Source organism: Staurois parvus, unplaced genomic scaffold, assembly GCF_062004578.1.
Source record: "Staurois parvus isolate SC_StPar_1 unplaced genomic scaffold, SC_StPar_1.0 ptg001079l, whole genome shotgun sequence".
NCBI classification, from domain to species: Eukaryota; Metazoa; Chordata; class Amphibia; order Anura; family Ranidae; genus Staurois; species Staurois parvus.
This window is the reverse complement of record NW_028318875.1, coordinates 339,246-359,794: the sequence shown is the minus strand read 5'-3', so window position 1 is coordinate 359,794 and position 20,549 is coordinate 339,246. Positions and strand designations below refer to the sequence as shown.

Sequence of the window (20,549 nt, the reverse complement as noted above, 5' to 3'; positions counted from 1 at the left end):
CCCTCCCAGCAGCCAGTACCAGGTGGAAACTGAATACTGGGATCTGCTGGCTGCTGGGAGGGTATTTAAGTCCTCCCCTGCTTTCCACTCCAATGTTTTGTTCTGCTGCCAGAGACTGCGTGCCATTTTTTCTAATCCTGAACCCAATCTGGCTCCCGATTCCTGTGCCCTATGAACTACAACCTTCCGCTCTGCGAAGCACAGTGCTACCAGCAGGCGATCCAGGTCCTGACACCTTACCCGGTGGTCCGTTCTTCTATTAGGTTACATCGATCATTTCAGACACCTCACGCCAAATCCAGACGATGCAAAAAAATAAAATTTAAAAAAAAAAAAACAACCAATTGATAGTTTTAATATTTATTATTCTAAAATAAATGCGAATCTACAGAATGCAAAACAAACCGAATATTGAAACCCCACATACGAGGCTCGATTCACAAAGCTTTATACACGTGGAAGGGTCGTTATTTTATCCACGTGGCTGGGATGATCAAATCTCTTCAGACTTTTTTTATTAATTTTTTTAACCCCTCGCCCTCCATAGGATTCACCCCCCCCCCCCCCCCCCCCTCCTGACCAGGCCATTTTTTGCCTTACGGCGCTGCGTTACTTTAACTGACAATTGCGCGGTCATGCAATGCTGCACCCAAATTAAATTTAAGTCCTTTTTTTCCCGCGAATGGAGCTTTCTTTCGGTGGTATTTGATCCCCTGTGCGTTTTTTTGAATTTTTGCGCCATAAGCAAAAATAACACCGACCAATGATGAGAAAAAAACAATATTTTGGAGTTTTTGCTATAAAACACGTCCAGTAAAAAAAATTTAAAAAATCAAATTTCGACAAATTGCATCATAAATGTATTCCGCTCCGTGTCTTTGCTAAAAAAAAAAAATTTGAAATTTGACCGATTAATTTTGAGAAAAAAACAATATTTTTGATTTTGCTATTAAAAACGTCCAGTAAAAAAAATTCTTAAAAAAATCAAATTTCGTCCAAAATGTATTGTCTAAGTTAAAAAAAAAAAGATGAAATTTGACCGATTATTTTTGAGAAAAATATAATATTTTTGACTTTTCGCTACTAAACGTCCTGGAAAAAAAAAAAAAAAAAATCAAATTTTAACATAAATTTCATCATGAATGTATTCCGCTCCGTGTCTTTGCTAAAAAAAAAATCCCGATACGTGTAAATTAATTGGTTTACGTGAAAGTTATAGCGTCTACAAATGGCGGGGTTTTTTTTTTCTACTAGTAATGGTGGCGATCAGCGACTTGTAGCGGGACTGCAGTGGGCATTCTAACACTGGGGGGGGAACTAACTTGGTGTCACTGACATCCCCAGTGACACCAATACAGTGATCAGTGCTAATAAAAAGCACCAACACTGTACTAATGGCACTGGGCAGGAAGGGGTTAACATGGGGGGCGATCAAAGGTTCACTGTATGCTGGGAGTGGTTTACTAGGGGGCGGGGTCTATTACTAGGGGCGGGGTCTGTGTGCTTCACTGTACTCACACTGCTCTTGATGGCTGTGCTGTGCAGTGTGACCGAGCTGACAGGGAGGAGGACTGTTTGTAAACAGAACAATCTTCCTCCCCGTCGGTGATCTTCAGGCATCGGTGGATAAATACCAGCCGGGACCCGGTGATTGACATGCGCGGGCAGGTAGCATGCGTGCGCCCCCTACCCCGAAACGCACAATGGCGTATATCTGCTATAGGGCGGTCCTTAATTATTATTTAATGATTGAACTTTCCACGTATAGGACTTCATGTACACGTAACTCCGCCCACTTACAGCGCCCACACCTGTACAGGAGTATTTCGGAGATGTAATACGGATGTGGCGCTGGAATTACGGGGGGGAGGTGCGTCCTGGATTTCTCTTTCATTGGATTTATGGGACCCGATATTATCTTTAGTATAGGACGGACTCGATTCTTTATGACCCCGCCCAGATTAGATTGCAGTTACAGGAGGCTCCTCCCACCATTTGGAGTCTCCAAGAAACTGAAGAAGCCAATAGAAGACTCCGCCCTAATAAACTAATAAATAAAAAAAAATCATGCCTTTTGCCAGCATGAACCCTGTCAGAAACCCATTTTTTACCCTCCATTTTCTATGGACTAACCCCCCCCCCCCCTGATAAAAGTCAGCGCAGCGGGCGTCTTCTCTCCGATTAGACTCATGTGATCTGTAAAACATTCACCACCGTCTGAAAGTTGTTGGGATGCTCTGAGCTGTGCCTTGTCATGTGTTTAAGAAGCGAGTGTTTTGCAGTGAAACCTTTCCCGCACTCTGTACATAAATAGGGGCGCTTACCCAAGTGAGTTCTCTGGTGTTTAACAAGGTATCCCTTCTCAGTGAAACATTTCCAGCACTCAGAACACGAATAAGGACGCTCGCCTGAGTGAATTTTCTGGTGAGAAATGAGGCTCTCTTTGGTGGTTAAACATTTCCCGCACTCTGAACATGAATAAGAACGCTCGCTTGAGTGAATTTTCTGGTGAGCAACAAGGATCTCTTTGGCAGTGAAACATTTCCCGCACTCTGAACATGAATAAGGACGCTCACCTGTGTGAATTCTCGTGTGTTTAACAAGGTAGTCCTTGGAATTGAAACATTTCCCGCAATCTGAACATGAATAAGGACGCTCACCCGTATGAATTCTCTCATGTCCAACAAGGCCTTCTTTTTGGATGAAACATTTCCCGCACACCGAACATGCATAAAGACTCTCACCTGAATGAATTCTCTGGTGTTTAACAAAAGTATGCTTGGCAGTGAAATATTTCCCGCACTCTGAACATGAATAAGGATGCTCACCTGAGTGAATTCCCTGGTGCACAAGAAGGAGTTCTTTACTGGTAAAACCTTTTCCACACTCCAAACATGAATAAGGATGGTCACCGGTGTGTTTTCTTTCGTGTTTACGAAGGTTTCCTTGTTCTGAAAAACATTTCCCGCACTCTAAACATGAATAGGGACGCTAACCTGTATGAATTCTCTGATGTTTAAGAAGGTTTCTTTTTTCAGAAAAACATTTTCCACACTCCGAACAGCAAAAAGGACGTTCACCCGTGTGAATTCTCTGATGTTGAAGAAGTTTGTAATTCTTAAAAAAACATTTCCCACATTCCAAACACAAAAAGGGACGCTCACCGATGTGAATTCCTTGGTGTTAACGAAGGCTTCCTTTATCATAAAAACATTTTCCGCACTCTGAACAGCAAAAGGGACGCTGACCAGTGTGAATTCTCTCATGTACCTCACAGTTCTGTTTCTTTGAAAAACATTTCCCACACTCTGAACATGAATAGGGACGCTCAGCCTTGTGAGATTTCTGGTGTTTAAGAAGAACTTTTTTCTTAAAGAATGTTTTCCCGCACTCCGAACATGAAAATGAGCTCCCTCCTGGCTTGAAGAGGATTTCAAATGATTGGATGGATCTGTTGATCTGTCAGCACTGTGAGAACTTAGATAGACATCTGAAGTCATATTATGGGATTTATCAGAAGGTTCCTCAGAATTAAAAGGATCCATTGACCTTAGATGGACATCTGAATTCATAATATGGGATCTGTCAGAAGGTTCCTCAGGATTAGGATCCATTGGTCTTAGATAGACATCTGAAGTCCAAGTATAGGATCTGTCAGAAGATTCCTCAGGATTAGAAGGATCCATTGACCTTAGGTGGACATCTGAAGTCATAGTATGGGATCTGTCAGAAGGATCCTCAGGTTTAGGATCCATTGGTCTTATATGGACATCTGAAGTCATAGCATGGGATTTATCAGATGATTCCTCAGGATTAGAAGGATCCATTGATCTTAGATGGACATCTGAAGTCATAGTATGGAATTTAGTAAAAGATTCCTCGGGATTAGAGGGATCCATTGATGTTGGCAACCAGTAAAATGTTACTTTTGTAGAACATCACTATTTTCTGCAGTGCAATCTTTAAAAATAAGACATCTCTCTGATGTTTTTAAATTCCAAAATACTGTCCATGTTCTGGAAAACAATTTTAATATACGTTATGTTTGTTTTTATACTTTATATCTTCTATTCAGAAGTCATGTCTATCATTCAACACTTTCCCAGAGCTCTGGCATTTAATTGGGTGCAATCATAACTGCAAACCACAAATCTAAACCAGATTAGATAATACACCCAAACCATACTAGGTGACAGTAGATGTGCATCGAGGACATTGTTATCATGAAGAATAGTGAGGGACCTTCCTCCACCTCTATATTTAGGACGTATCCGGTCTATAAACCAGAGGCTCTGGATGGACGGTTGGATAAATGGTTCTACATTTAGGACGTATCCGGTCTATAAACCAGAGGCTCTGGATGCACGGTACAGGGAGAGTCAGGAGGGCACAGTATGGGGGAGAGTCAGGAGAGCACGGTACGGGGGAGAGTCAGGAGGGTACTGTACGGGGGGAGTCAGGAGGGCACGGTACGGGGAGAGTCAGAAGGGCACGGTACGGGGAGAGTCAGGAGGGCACGGTACAGGGGGAGTCAGGAGGGCACAGTATGGGGGAGAGTCAGGAGAGCACGGTATGGGGGAGAGTCAGGAGGGTACTGTACGGGGGGAGTCAGGAGGGCACGGTACGGGGGAGAGTCAGGAGGGTACGGTACGGGGGAGAGTCAGGGGGGTACTGTACGGGGGGAGTCAGGAGGGCATGGTACGGGGAGAGTCAGAAGGGCACAGTACGGGGAGAGTCAGGAGGGCACGGTACGGGGGGGGGGGGGGGAGTCAGGAGGGCACGGTACAGGGGGGAGTCAGGAGGGCACGGTACAGGGGGGAGTCAGGAGGGCACGGTACAGGGGGGAGTCAGGAGGGCACGGTACAGGGGGGAGTCAGGAGGGCACGGTACGGGGAGAGTCAGGAGGGCACGGTACAGGGGGGAGTCAGGAGGGCACGGTACAGGGGGGAGTCAGGAGGGCACGGTACTGGGGGAGTCAGGAGGGCACAATACTGGGATCAGGAGGGCACGGTACAGGGGGTCAGGAGGGCACGGTACAGGGGGTCAGGAGGGCACGGTATGGGGGAGAGTCAGGAGGGCACGGTACGGGGGGGAGTCAGGAGGGCACGGTACAGGAGGGAGTCAGGAGGGCACGGTACGGGGGGAGTCAGGAGGGCACAATTCTGGGATCAGGAGGGCATGGTACGGGGAGAGTCAGGAGGGCACGGTTCAGGAGGCAGTCAGGAGGGCACGGTCCGGGGGTGTCAGGAGGGCACGGTATGGGGGAGAGTCAGGAGGGCACGGTACGGGGAGAGTCAGGAGGGCACGGTACGGGGAGAGTCAGGAGGGCACGGTACAGGGGGGAGTCAGGAGGGCACGGCATGGGGGAGAGTCAGGAGGGCACGGTACGGGGGAGAGTCAGGAGGGTACTGTACGGGGGGAGTCAGGAGGGCACTTTACGGGGGGAGTCAGGAGGGCACGGTATGGGGGAGTCAGGAGGGCACTGTACGGGGGGAGTCAGGAGGGCACGGTACAGGTAGAGTCAGGAGGGCACGGTATGGGGGAGAGTCAGGAGGGAACGGTACAGGGGGGAGTCAGGAGGGTACTGTACGGGGAGAGTCAGGAGGGCACAATACTGGGATCAGGAGGGCACGGTACAGGGAGAGTCAGGAGGGTACGGTACAGGGGGGATTCAGGAGGGCACGGTACGGGGTAGAGTCAGGAGGGCACGGTACAGGGGGAGTCAGGAGGGCACGGTACGGGGGAGAGTCAGGAGAGCACGGTACGGGGGAGAGTCAGGAGGGTACTGTACGGGGGGAGTCAGGAGGGCACGGTCCGGGGGAGAGTCAGGAGGGCACGGTACGGCGGAGAGTCAGGAGGGTACTGTACGGGGGGAGTCAGGAGGGCACGGTACGGGGAGAGTCAGGAGGGCATGGTACGGGGAGAGTCAGGAGGGCACGGTACGGGGAGAGTCAGGAGGGCACGGTACGGGGAGAGTCAGGAGGGCACAATACTGGGATCAGGAGGGCACGGTACAGGGGGTCAGGAGGGCGCGGTATGGGGGAGAGTCAGGAGGGCACGGTATGGGGGAGAGTCAGGAGGGCACGGTACAGGGGGGAGTCAGGAGGGCACGGTACGTGGGGAGTCGGGAGGGCACAATACTGGGATCAGGAGGGCATGGTACGGGGAGAGTCAGGAGGGCACGGTACCGGGGGAGTCAGGAGGGCACAATACTGGGATCAGGAGGGCACGGTACAGGGGGTCAGGAGGGCACAGTATGGGGGAGAGTCAGGAGGGCACGGTACAGGGAGAGTCAGGAGGGCACGGTACAGGGAGAGTCAGGAGGGCACAGTATGGGGGAGAGTCAGGAAAGCACGGTACGGGGGAGAGTCAGGAAAGCACGGTACGGGGGGAGTCAGGAGGGCACGGTACGGGGAGAGTCAGAAGGGCACGGTACGGGGAGAGTCAGGAGGGCACGGTACGGGGAGAGTCAGGAGGGCACGGTACGGGGAGAGTCAGGAGGGCACGGTACGGGGGGGAGTCAGGAGGGCACAGTACAGGGGGGAGTCAGGAGGGCACAATACTGGGATCAGGAGGGCACGGTACGGGGAGAGTCAGGAGGGCACGGTACAGGGGGAGTCAGGAGGGCACGGTATGGGGGAGAGTCAGGAGGGCACGGTACGGGGAGAGTCAGGAGGGCACGGTACAGGGGGGAGTCAGGAGGGCACGGTACAGGGGGGAGTCAGGAGGGCACGGTACAGGGGGGAGTCAGGAGGGCACAATACTGGGATCAGGAGGGCACGGTACAGGGGGTCAGGAGGGCACGGTATGGGGGAGAGTCAGGAGGGCATGGTACAGGGGGGAGTCAGGAGGGCACGGTACAGGAGGGAGTAAGGAGGGCACGGTACGGGGGGAGTCAGGAGGGCACAATTCTGGGATCAGGAGGGCATGGTACAGGGAGAGTCAGGAGGGCATGGTACAGGAGGGAGTCAGGAGGGCACGGTACGGGGGGAGTCAGGAGGGCACAATTCTGGGATCAGGAGGGCATGGTACAGGGAGAGTCAGGAGGGCATGGTACAGGGGGGAGTCAGGAGGGCACGGTTCAGGAGGCAGTCAGGAGGGCACGGTCCGGGGGTGTCAGGAGGGCACGGTATGGGGGAGAGTCAGGAGGGCACGGTATGGGGGAGAGTCAGGAGGGCACGGTACAGGGGGGAGTCAGGAGGGCACGGTATGGGGGAGAGTCAGGAGGGCACGGTACGGGGGAGAGTCAGGAGGGTACTGTACGGGGGGGAGTCAGGAGGGTACTGTACGGGGGGGAGTCAGGAGGGCACGATACGGGGGGGAGTCAGGAGGGCACAGTACAGGGGGGAGTCAGGAGGGTACTGTACGGGGAGAGTCAGGAGGGCACAATACTGGGATCAGGAGGGCACGGTACAGGGAGAGTCAGGAGGGTACAGTACAGGGGGGATTCAGGAGGGCACGGTACGGGGTAGAGTCAGGAGGGCACGGTACAGGGGGAGTCAGGTGGGCACGGTACGGGGGAGAGTCAGGAGAGCACGGTACGGGGGAGAGTCAGGAGGGCACAATACTGGGATCAGGAGGGCACGGTACGGGGAGAGTCAGGAGGGCACGGTACAGGGGGAGTCAGGAGGGCACAGTATGGGGGAGAGTCAGGAGAGCACGGTATGGGGGAGAGTCAGGAGGGTACTGTACGGGGGGAGTCAGGAGGGCATGGTACGGGGGAGAGTCAGGAGGGTACGGTACGGGGGAGAGTCAGGGGGGTACTGTACGGGGGGAGTCAGGAGGGCACGGTACGGGGAGAGTCAGAAGGGCACAGTACGGGGAGAGTCAGGAGGGCACGGTACGGGGGGGGGGGGAGTCAGGAGGGCACGGTACAGGGGGGAGTCAGGAGGGCACGGTATGGGGGAGAGTCAGGAGGGCACGGTATGGGGGAGAGTCAGGAGGGCACGGTATGGGGGAGAGTCAGGAGGGCACGGTACAGGGGGGAGTCAGGAGGGCACGGTACTGGGGGAGTCAGGAGGGCACAATACTGGGATCAGGAGGGCACGGTACAGGGGGTCAGGAGGGCACGGTATGGGGGAGAGTCAGGAGGGCACGGTACAGGGGGGAGTCAGGAGGGCACGGTACAGGGGGGAGTCAGGAGGGCACGGTACAGGGGGGAGTCAGGAGGGCACGGTCCGGGGGGGTCAGGAGGGCACGGTATGGGGGAGAGTCAGGAGGGCACGGTACGGGAAGAGTCAGGAGGGCACGGTACAGGGGGGAGTCAGGATGGCACAGTATGGGGGAGAGTCAGGAGGGCACGGTACGGGGGGAGTCAGGAGGGCACGGTACGGGTGAGAGTCAGGAGGGCACGGTACGGGGGAGTCAGGAGGGCACTGTACGGGGGGAGTCAGGAGGGCACGGTACAGGGGGGGAGTTAGGAGGGCACGGTACAGGTAGAGTCAGGAGGGCACGCTATGGGGGAGAGTCAGGAGGGAACGGTACAGGGCAGAATCAGGAGGGTACTGTACGGGGAGAGTCAGGAGGGCACAATACTGGGATCAGGAGGGCACGGTACAGGGAGAGTCAGGAGGGTACGGTACAGGGGGGAGTCAGGAGGGCACGGTACGGGGGGAGTCAGGAGGGCACAATACTGGGATCAGGAGGGCACGGTACGGGGAGAGTCAGGAGGGCACGGTACAGGGGGAGTCAGGAGGGCACAGTATGGGGGAGAGTCAGGAGAGCACGGTACGGGGGAGAGTCAGGAGGGTACTGTACGGGGGGAGTCAGGAGGGCACGGTACGGGGAGAGTCAGAAGGGCACGGTACGGGGAGAGTCAGGAGGGCACAATACTGGGATCAGGAGGGCATGGTACGGGGAGAGTCAGGAGGGCACGGTACAGGGGGAGTCAGGAAGGCACAGTATGGGGGAGAGTCAGGAGAGCACGGTACGGGGGAGAGTCAGGAGGGTACTGTACGGGGGGAGTCAGGAGGGCACGGTACGGGGAGAGTCAGAAGGGCACGGTACGGGGAGAGTCAGGAGGGCACGGTACAGGGGGGAATCAGGAGGGCACGGTACAGGGGGGAATCAGGAGGGCACGGTACAGGGGGGAATCAGGAGGGCACGGTACGGGGGGAGTCAGGAGGGCACAATACTGGGATCAGGAGGGCACGGTACGGGGAGAGTCAGGAGGGCACGGTACAGGGGGAGTCAGGAGGGCACAGTATGGGGGAGAGTCAGGAGAGCACGGTACGGGGGAGAGTCAGGAGGGTACTGTACGGGGGGAGTCAGGAGGGCACGGTACGGGGGAGAGTCAGGAGGGTACTGTACGGGGGAGAGTCAGGAGGGTACTGTACGGGGAGAGTCAGAAGGGCACAGTACGGGGAGAGTCAGGAGGGCACGGTACGGGGGGGGAGTCAGGAGGGCACGGTACAGGGGGGAGTCAGGAGGGCACGGTATGGGGGAGAGTCAGGAGGGCACGGTACGGGAAGAGTCAGGAGGGCACGGTACAGGGGGGAGTCAGGAGGGCACGGTACCGGGGGAGTCAGGAGGGCACAATACTGGGATCAGGAGGGCACGGTACAGGGGGTCAGGAGGGCACGGTATGAGGGAGAGTCAGGAGGGCACGGTACAGGGAGAGTCAGGAGGGCACAGTATGGGGGAGAGTCAGGAGAGCACGGTACGGGGGAGAGTCAGGAGGGTACTGTACGGGGGGAGTCAGGAGGGCACGGTACGGGGAGAGTCAGAAGGGCACGGTACGGGGAGAGTCAGGTGGGCACGGTACGGGGGGGAGTCAGGAGGGCACAGTACAGGGGGGAGTCAGGAGGGCACGGTACAGGGGGTCAGGAGGGCACGGTATGGGGGAGAGTCAGGAGGGCACGGTACAGGGAGAGTCAGGAGGGCACAGTATGGGGGAGAGTCAGGAGGGCACGGTACGGGGGGGGGGAGTCAGGAGGGCACGGTACAGGGGGGAGTCAGGAGGGCACGGTATGGGGGAGAGTCAGGAGGGCACGGTATGGGGGAGAGTCAGGAGGGCACGGTACAGGGGGGAGTCAGGAGGGCACGGTACTGGGGGAGTCAGGAGGGCACAATACTGGGATCAGGAGGGCACGGTACAGGGGGTCAGGAGGGCACGGTATGGGGGAGAGTCAGGAGGGCACGGTACAGGGGGGAGTCAGGAGGGGACGGTACAGGGGGGAGTCAGGAGGGCACGGTACAGGGGGGAGTCAGGAGGGCACGGTCCGGGGGGGTCAGGAGGGCACGGTATGGGGGAGAGTCAGGAGGGCACGGTACGGGAAGAGTCAGGAGGGCACGGTACAGGGGGGAGTCAGGATGGCACAGTATGGGGGAGAGTCAGGAGGGCACGGTACGGGGGGAGTCAGGAGGGCACGGTACGGGGGAGTCAGGAGGGCACTGTACGGGGGGAGTCAGGAGGGCACGGTACAGGGGGGGAGTTAGGAGGGCACGGTACAGGTAGAGTCAGGAGGGCACGCTATGGGGGAGAGTCAGGAGGGAACGGTACAGGGCAGAATCAGGAGGGTACTGTACGGGGAGAGTCAGGAGGGCACAGTATGGGGGAGAGTCAGGAGAGCACGGTACGGGGGAGAGTCAGGAGGGTACTGTACGGGGGGAGTCAGGAGGGCACGGTACGGGGAGAGTCAGAAGGGCACGGTACGGGGAGAGTCAGGAGGGCACGGTACAGGGGGAGTCAGGAGGGCACAGTATGGGGGAGAGTCAGGAGAGCACGGTATGGGGGAGAGTCAGGAGGGTACTGTACGGGGGGAGTCAGGAGGGCACGGTACGGGGGAGAGTCAGGAGGGTACGGTACGGGGGAGAGTCAGGGGGGTACTGTACGGGGGGAGTCAGGAGGGCATGGTACGGGGAGAGTCAGAAGGGCACAGTACGGGGAGAGTCAGGAGGGCACGGTACGGGGGGGGGGGGGGGGGGAGTCAGGAGGGCACGGTACAGGGGGGAGTCAGGAGGGCACGGTATGGGGGAGAGTCAGGAGGGCACGGTACGGGGAGAGTCAGGAGGGCACGGTACAGGGGGGAGTCAGGAGGGCACGGTACTGGGGGAGTCAGGAGGGCACAATACTGGGATCAGGAGGGCACGGTACAGGGGGTCAGGAGGGCACGGTATGGGGGAGAGTCAGGAGGGCACGGTACGGGGGGGAGTCAGGAGGGCACGGTACAGGAGGGAGTCAGGAGGGCACGGTACGGGGGGAGTCAGGAGGGCACAATTCTGGGATCAGGAGGGCATGGTACGGGGAGAGTCAGGAGGGCACGGTTCAGGAGGCAGTCAGGAGGGCACGGTCCGGGGGTGTCAGGAGGGCACGGTATGGGGGAGAGTCAGGAGGGCACGGTACGGGGAGAGTCAGGAGGGCACGGTACAGGGGGGAGTCAGGAGGGCACGGCATGGGGGAGAGTCAGGAGGGCACGGTACGGGGGAGAGTCAGGAGGGTACTGTACGGGGGGAGTCAGGAGGGCACGGTACGGGGGGAGTCAGGAGGGCACGGTATGGGGGAGTCAGGAGGGCACTGTACGGGGGGAGTCAGGAGGGCACGGTACAGGTAGAGTCAGGAGGGCACGGTATGGGGGAGAGTCAGGAGGGAACGGTACAGGGGGGAGTCAGGAGGGTACTGTACGGGGAGAGTCAGGAGGGCACAATACTGGGATCAGGAGGGCACGGTACAGGGAGAGTCAGGAGGGTACGGTACAGGGGGGATTCAGGAGGGCACGGTACGGGGTAGAGTCAGGAGGGCACGGTACAGGGGGAGTCAGGAGGGCACGGTACGGGGGAGAGTCAGGAGAGCACGGTACGGGGGAGAGTCAGGAGGGTACTGTACGGGGGGAGTCAGGAGGGCACGGTCCGGGGGAGAGTCAGGAGGGCACGGTACGGCGGAGAGTCAGGAGGGCACTGTACGGGGGGAGTCAGGAGGGCACGGTACGGGGAGAGTCAGGAGGGCACGGTACGGGGAGAGTCAGGAGGGCACGGTACGGGGAGAGTCAGGAGGGCACGGTACGGGGAGAGTCAGGAGGGCACGGTACGGGGAGAGTCAGGAGGGCACAATACTGGGATCAGGAGGGCACGGTACAGGGGGTCAGGAGGGCACGGTATGGGGGAGAGTCAGGAGGGCACGGTATGGGGGAGAGTCAGGAGGGCACGGTACGTGGGGAGTCGGGAGGGCACAATACTGGGATCAGGAGGGCATGGTACGGGGAGAGTCAGGAGGGCACGGTACCGGGGGAGTCAGGAGGGCACAATACTGGGATCAGGAGGGCACGGTACAGGGGGTCAGGAGGGCACAGTATGGGGGAGAGTCAGGAGGGCACGGTACAGGGAGAGTCAGGAGGGCACGGTACAGGGAGAGTCAGGAGGGCACAGTATGGGGGAGAGTCAGGAGGGTACTGTACGGGGGGAGTCAGGAGGGCACGGTACGGGGAGAGTCAGAAGGGCACGGTACGGGGAGAGTCAGGAGGGCACGGTACGGGGAGAGTCAGGAGGGCACGGTACGGGGAGAGTCAGGAGGGCACGGTACGGGGAGAGTCAGGAGGGCACGGTACGGGGGGGAGTCAGGAGGGCACAGTACAGGGGGGAGTCAGGAGGGCACAATACTGGGATCAGGAGGGCACGGTACGGGGAGAGTCAGGAGGGCACGGTACAGGGGGAGTCAGGAGGGCACGGTATGGGGGAGAGTCAGGAGGGCACGGTACGGGGAGAGTCAGGAGGGCACGGTACAGGGGGGAGTCAGGAGGGCACGGTACAGGGGGGAGTCAGGAGGGCACAATACTGGGATCAGGAGGGCACGGTACAGGAGGTCAGGAGGGCACGGTATGGGGGAGAGTCAGGAGGGCACGGTACAGGGGGGAGTCAGGAGGGCACGGTACAGGAGGGAGTCAGGAGGGCACGGTACGGGGGGAGTCAGGAGGGCACAATTCTGGGATCAGGAGGGCATGGTACAGGGAGAGTCAGGAGGGCATGGTACAGGAGGGAGTCAGGAGGGCACGGTACGGGGGGAGTCAGGAGGGCACAATTCTGGGATCAGGAGGGCATGGTACAGGGAGAGTCAGGAGGGCATGGTACAGGGGGGAGTCAGGAGGGCACGGTTCAGGAGGCAGTCAGGAGGGCACGGTCCGGGGGTGTCAGGAGGGCACGGTATGGGGGAGAGTCAGGAGGGCACGGTATGGGGGAGAGTCAGGAGGGCACGGTACAGGGGGGAGTCAGGAGGGCACGGTATGGGGGAGAGTCAGGAGGGCACGGTACGGGGGAGAGTCAGGAGGGTACTGTACGGGGGGGAGTCAGGAGTGCACGGTACGGGGGAGTCAGGAGGGCACTGTACGGGGGGAGTCAGGAGGGCACGGTACAGGTAGAGTCAGGAGGGCACGGTACAGGTAGAGTCAGGAGGGCACGGTATGGGGGAGAGTCAGGAGGGAACGGTACAGGGGGGAGTCAGGAGGGTACTGTACGGGGAGAGTCAGGAGGGCACAATACTGGGATCAGGAGGGCACGGTACAGGGAGAGTCAGGAGGGTACAGTACAGGGGGGATTCAGGAGGGCACGGTACGGGGTAGAGTCAGGAGGGCACGGTACAGGGGGAGTCAGGAGGGCACGGTACGGGGGAGAGTCAGGAGAGCACGGTACGGGGGAGAGTCAGGAGGGTACTGTACGGGGGGAGTCAGGAGGGCACGGTCCGGGGGAGAGTCAGGAGGGCACGGTACGGGGGAGAGTCAGGAGGGTACTGTACGGGGGGAGTCAGGAGGGCACGGTACGGGGAGAGTCAGAAGGGCACGGTACGGGGAGAGTCAGGAGGGCACGGTACGGGGAGAGTCAGGAGGGCACAATACTGGGATCAGGAGGGCACGGTACAGGGGGTCAGGAGGGCACGGTATGGGGGGAGTAAGGAGGGCACGGTACGGGGAGAGTCAGGAGGGCACGGTCCAGGGAGAGTCAGGAGGGCACGGTCCAGGGAGAGTCAGGAGGGCACAATACTGGGATCAGGAGGGCACGGTATGGGGGAGAGTCAGGAGGGCATGGTACAGGGAGAGTCAGGAGGGTACGGTACAGGGAGAGTCAGGAGGGCACGGTACGGGGGGAGTCAGGATGGCACAATACTGGGATCAAGAGGGCATGGTACGGGGAGAGTCAGGAGGGCACGGTACAGGGGGGAGTCAGGAGGGCACGGTACAGGGGGGAGTCAGGAGGGCACGGTACGGGGGAGAGTCAGGAAGGCACGGTACGAGGGAGAGTCAGGAGGGTACTGTACGGGGGGAGTCAGGAGGGCACGGATTGGGGAGAGTCAGAAGGATGTGGTATGGGGAGAGTCAGGAGGGCACGGTACGGGGAGAATCAGGAGGGCACGGTACGGTGGGGGGGGGGGGGGAGTGAGGAGGGCACGGTATGGGGGGGAGTCAGGAGAGCACTGTACGGGGGGAGTCAGGAGGGCACAGTACGGGGAGAGTCAGGAGGGCACGTTACAGGGGGAAGTCAGGAGGGCACTGTACGGGGGGAGTCAGGAAGGCACGGTCCGGGGAGAGTCCGGAGGGCACGGTACAGGGGGGAGTCAGGAGGGCACGGTACAGGGGGGAGTCAGGAGGGCACGGTCCAGGGAGAGTCAGGAGGGCACGGTACGGGGGGAGTCAGGAGGGCACGGTACGGGGGGTCAGGAGAGCACGTACGGGGGCGGAGTCAGGAGGGCACGGTACGTGGGGGGGGAGTCAGGAGGGCATGGTACAGGGGGGGAGTCAGGAGGGCACGGTCCAGGGGGAGTCAGGAGGGCACGGTACGGGGGGTCAGGAGGGCACGGTACGGGGGGGGAGTCAGGAGGGCACGGTACGGGGGGAGAGTCAGGAGGGCACGGTACGGGGGGGGGGGGGGGGGGGAGTCAGGAGGGCACGGTCCAGGGAGAGTCAGGAGGGCACGGTACGGGGGGAGTCAGGAGGGCACGGTACGGGGGGTCAGGAGGGCACGGTACGGGGGGTCAGGAGGGCACGGTACGGGGGGGGAGTCAGGAGGGCACGGTACGGGGGGGAGTCAGGAGGGCACGGTACGGGGGGGAGTCAGGAGGGCACGGTACGGGGGGGGGGGGGGGGGAGTCAGGAGGGCACGGTACAGGGAGAGTCAGGAGGGCACGGTACAGGGGGGAGTCAGGAGGGCACGATATGGGGGGGGTCAGGAGGGAACTCACCATCCTAAATTTAGTCCCATGAGAGCCCTAGGAACCACACAGGGGAAGTCCTGGAGAAGGAGCGCAGCAAGAGTCACATAAAAGTGACCGGGTGGCCCTACAGCTACAGTACATACAGTACTCGTTGGTACCAGGCTCTGGCTCTGCAGATTTGGAACTTGGTTGTAATTTGGGGACAGGCCTGCAGAATCAGGGACATTTGGGAGGTATGACATGACGTTTCATTATGTTACCAGCCTCTTTGTGGCCCATGCTTCTCATAGGATACATCGGTGAACACACACACAGATAATACTTCACATCACATCCAAACAGTAAAATAAAGCACAAAAACAATAATGATAGAATTTTTATTTTTCAGAAATGTGGAACTAAAGAATGAAATAAAAAAAAAAAAAAAAAAAAAACTGAATATCGAAATCTAACAAAAGGCTCCATTCACAAAGCTTTATTACAAGTAGAAGGGGCAGGACTTTAGCCATGCGACTGTCCTCGTTTCATTGGACTGTTTATGGATATATTTTTTTCCATTATTATTAAAGTAACAATTGAACACCTAAGAAGCGCGCTCACTGCTGATCGAGGAGAGTGCCGACCGGGCATGCGCAGTAATCTGCCTCCATCTTCCTTCCTTTATAGATCTCTACATTTACTGCCGTCATTGTGATGGAAAAACCAAGTCACATCCGCCCGTACATTTGGTGTCAAAGTTTGTTATTGAACTTTACAGGTTAATTCTCTATGTGTAGATCTTCAAATACACATAACTCCGCCCACTTACTGCATTCATGCATGTACAGGAGTATTTAGGAAATGTAATATGGATGGGAGGCTGGCACTCCGGGGGAAGCAAGGGTGGGGACATAAGCGCTGTTGTGCTTCCTGTATTTCTTTCACTAGATTTCTAGGTTGGATATTCTCTTCAGGGGTCCTTCAGACTCCCGTGGAGACATCAGGGGTCCGTCAGACTCCCGTGGAGACATCAGGGGTCCCTCAAACTCACGTGGAGACATCAGGGGTCCTTCAGACTCCCGTGGAGACATCAGGGGTCCGTCAGACTCCCGTGGAGACATCAGGGGTTCGTCAGAATTCCATGGTTCCGTTGTGCTTCCTGTATTTCTTTCATTAGGTTTATAGGTCGGATATTCTCTTCAGGGGTCCATTAGACTCCTGTGGAGACATAAGGGATCCTTCAGACTCCTGTAAAGACATCAGGGGTCCCTCAGACTCCCGTGGAGACATCAGGGGTCCTTCAGACTCCTATGGAGATATCAGGGGTTTATTAGACTCCTATCGTCTTTCCTGCCCTTTGCCCCAGCCAACCCAACCCAACCCAACCCAAGAGTGTTCTCAGTTACCTCTCATCTGACTTACATACACATGGGCACCCTGTGCTCCTGTTTGTCCACACTTGGGTGGGCAGGAGAATGGGGATGTGCCATTTATTTATTTATTTTTACATTTTTGTTTTTTACTTTATTGCTATCAAACAGGCTGCCATGTGATAGCATTGGGCAGGTGACAGGTTCTATGTATGGAGATATTGAGGTCCTTCAGACTCCCGTGGAGACATCAGGGGTCCTTCAGACTCCCGTGGAGACATCAGGGGTCCCTCAAACTCACGTGGAGACATCAGGGATCCTTCAGACTCCTATGGAGATATCAGGGGTTTATTAGACTCCTGTAGAGACTTCAGGGGTCCGCCAGCCTCCCATGGGGACTTCAGAGGTCCCTCAAACTCCCGTGGGGACATCAGGTGTCCCTCAAACTCCCGTGGGGACATCAGGTGTCCCTCAAACTCCCATGGAGACATCAGGGGTCCCTCACACTCCCGTGGAGAACTTCAGGGGGCCCTAAAACTCCCGTGGAGACCTTCAGGGGTCCCTCACATTCCTGTGGAGACCTTCAGGGAACCCTCACATTCCTGTGGAGACCTTCAGGGAACCCTCACACTCCCGTGGAGACATCAGGTGTCCCTTACTCTTGTGGAGACATCAGGTGTCCCTCAAACTCCGGTGAAGACATCAGGTGTCCCTCAAACTCTGGTGAAGACATCAGTCATGAGCGCCATTGTGCGTCCTGGATTTCTCTTTCATTAGATTTACAAGTTAGATATTATCTTCAGTATATCTTTATGACCCCGCCCAGATTATACCGCAGATATAGGAGTCTCTTCCCACCATTTGGCGCCTCCAAGAAACAGAAGAAGCCAACACAAGACTCCACCTAAAAACATGGACTTTTGCCGGGATGGACTCCATTATAAACCCAATTTTTACCCTCCGGTGGTTCTATGGACAAAAAAGTTCCCCCCCCCGATAAAAGCCATCGAACATTTGTCAAGAGTCTTCTCTCCGATTAGACTCATGTGATCTGTAAAACATTTACCACCGTCTGAAAGTTGTTCGGATGCTCTGAGATGTGTCTTGTCATGTGTCCAAGAAGTGACTGTCTTGCAGTGAAACATTTCCCGCACTCTGTACATAAATAGGGACGCTCCCCCGAGTGAAGTCTCTGGTGAGAAACAAGGGTTTGCTTGATTGCAAAACTTTTCCCGCACTCTGAACATGAATAAGGACGCTCACCTGAGTGAGTTCTCTGGTGTTTAACAAGGGTTTCCTTGGCAGTGAAACATTTCCCGCACTCTGAACATGAATAAGGATGCTCACCCGTATGAATTCTCTGGTGTCTAACAAGGCCTGCTTTTATGTTGAAACATTTCCCGCACACCGAACACGAATACGGACTCACGCCTGAGTGAATTCTCTGGTGAGTAGCAAGAGTTCCTTTAGAAGCGAAAGAATTCCCGCACTCTGGACAAGAATAAGGACGCTCGCCTGAGTGGATTCTCTGGTGTAGAAGAAGGGTTTCTTTTTTGGGAAAACTTTTTCCACACTCTGAGCATGAATGGGGACGGTCACCAGTGTGATTCCTTTCATGTTTACGAAGGTTTCCTTGTTCTGAAAAACATTTCCCGCACACTGAACACGAAAAGGGACGCTCACCAGTGTGAACTCTCTGGTGTTTACGAAAGTTTCCATAGTCAGAGAAACATTTTCCGCACTCTGAACATGAAAAGGGACGCTCACCCGTGTGAATTCTCTGGTGTAGAAGAAGTTTGTCTTTGTTAGGAAAACATTTTCCGCACTCTGAACATGAATAAGGACGCTCACCGGTGTGACTTTTTTGGTGTTCCAGAAGTTTTCCTTTTTCAGAAAAACCTTTTCCGCACTCTGAACAGGAAAAGGGACGCTCACCCTTATGAATTCTCTGGTGTCTAATGAGGTTTTGTTTGTTAGGAAAACCTTTACCACACTCTGAACAGCAAAAGGGGCGTTCACCCGTGTGCATTCTCTCGTGTATAACAAGTCTATATTTCTTAGGGAAACATTTTCCACACTCTGGACATGAATGAGGACGCTCAATCTTGTGAGATTTCTGGTGCTTAAGAAATGCTTTTTTTTCAGTGAATGTTTTTTCGCACACTAAACATGACAATGAGCTCCTTCCTCTGTGAGCTCCCTCATGGCTTGGGGAGGATTTCTGGGGATTGGATGGATCTTTTGATCTGTCAGCATTGTGAGAACCTGGATGGGCATCTGAAGTCATAGTATGGGATTTATGAGAAGATTCCACAGGATTAGAAGGATCCATTGATCTTAGATAGACATCTGAAGTCATAGTATGGGATCTGTCAGAAGATTCCTCGGGATTCGAAGGATCCATTGATGTTGGCAACCAGTAAAATGTTACTTTTGGAGAATATGGTGCAATCTGGAGATATAATAGGATGTTTCTCTGCTGTATTTAGATTCCAAAAATACTGTCCATGTTCTGAAAAACAATTATAATATATATTTCTTTTTTATACTCCTTGTATTCAGAAGTCATGTCTATCACTCAACATATTCCCAGAGCTCTGGATGGACGGTTGGATAAATGGCTCTATATTTAGGACGTATCCGGTCTATAAACCAGAGGCTCTGGATGGACTGTTGGATAAATGGTTCTATATTTAGGACGTATCCGGTCTATAAACCAGAGGCTCTGGATGGACGGTTGGATAAATGGTTCTATATTTAGGACGTATCCGGTCTATAAACCGGAGGCTCTGGATGGACGGTTGGATAAATGGTTCTATATTTAGGACGTATTCGGTCTATAAACCGGAGGCTCTGGATGGACGGTTGGATAAATGGTTCTATATTTAGGACGTATCCGGTCTATAAACCGGAGGCTCCGGATGGACGGTTGGATAAATGGTTCTATATTTAGGACGTATCCGGTCTATAAACCAGAGGCTCTGGATGGACGGTTGGATAAATGGTTCTATATTTAGGACGTATCCGGTCTATAAACCAGAGGCTCCGGATGGACGGTTGGATAAATGGTTCTATATTTAGGACGTATCCGGTCTATAAACCAGAGGCTCTGGATGGACGGTTAGATAAATGGTTCTATATTTAGGATGTATCCGGTCTATAAACCAGAGGCTCTGGATGGACGGTTGGATAAATGGCTCTATATTTAGGACGTATCCGGTCTATAAACCAGAGGCTCCGGATGGACGGTTGGATAAATGGTTCTATATTTAGGACGTATCCGGTCTATAAACCAGAGGCTCCGGATGGACAATTGGATAAATGGCTCTATATTTAGGACGTATCCGGTCTATAAACCATAAAAGACGTCACAGTGATGATGGAGGATGAGCATGACGGTGGAGGAAGAGGACGGACATGATGGGGGGGTTACTGGGTGTAAATAGACAATAAGATCTCATTACCTCCTCGGTGTCTTCCACTGATGTCTCCTCTCTCTCGTTCTTCTCTCTCCCAGAACTTCTTGTCTTTCCCTTATATAACGCCTTGTCTTACATCACTTCCTGTTCCTACATGACATCACTTCCTCTCTGAGCATCTGTTGACCATAAGTGATATCGCCATCTTGTGGCGATTTTAATAACGGCCTCCTACTTTATGCGTTGATATCCCGCCCTCTGTCACGCGTTCTCTGGTTACAGTTCATACATTCTGACACGCTCACATTATACTTCCATTCATACGAAATCAATAATAAAATACTCAGTCTCCATTATTTACGCCCCCCCGCAGGCCCCTGATATGTTTTTGGCTTGAGAGCATTTTTGTTAATTTTTTACACACACTTTAAAAAAATCCATTTTTGGTTGGAAATATATTTCAGCCTCCCCCCCCAGAATATTATATATTTTATGATAGCAGAGTCCCCGTAGAATAAGAAAATGGCAGTTGAAAATGGTTATGTTGTGCGTTATTTATTCATAAATCTACATTTTCACGAAAAATAACAAAATTAAAAAAAAGTAATTTTTTCATATTTTTAATTTTTTTTTGTGAAAAATAAA

The 20,549-nt window shown here is 55.1% G+C and overlaps 2 pseudogenes across 1 annotated transcript; both read right to left on the bottom strand.

Annotated features, from left to right (window-relative positions):
- Positions 1-575: 575 nt before the first annotated feature.
- LOC149440479 (uncharacterized) lies at positions 576-20,141 on the bottom strand (annotated as a pseudogene). Its single transcript, XR_016307615.1, has 3 exons — positions 19,950-20,141; positions 17,597-18,997; positions 576-3,180 (listed from the first exon to the last, which is right to left on the bottom strand). The product of XR_016307615.1 is annotated as an uncharacterized LOC149440479 (transcript).
- Positions 3,093-4,012, bottom strand: LOC149440480 (uncharacterized; annotated as a pseudogene).
- Positions 20,142-20,549: the final 408 nt, after the last annotated feature.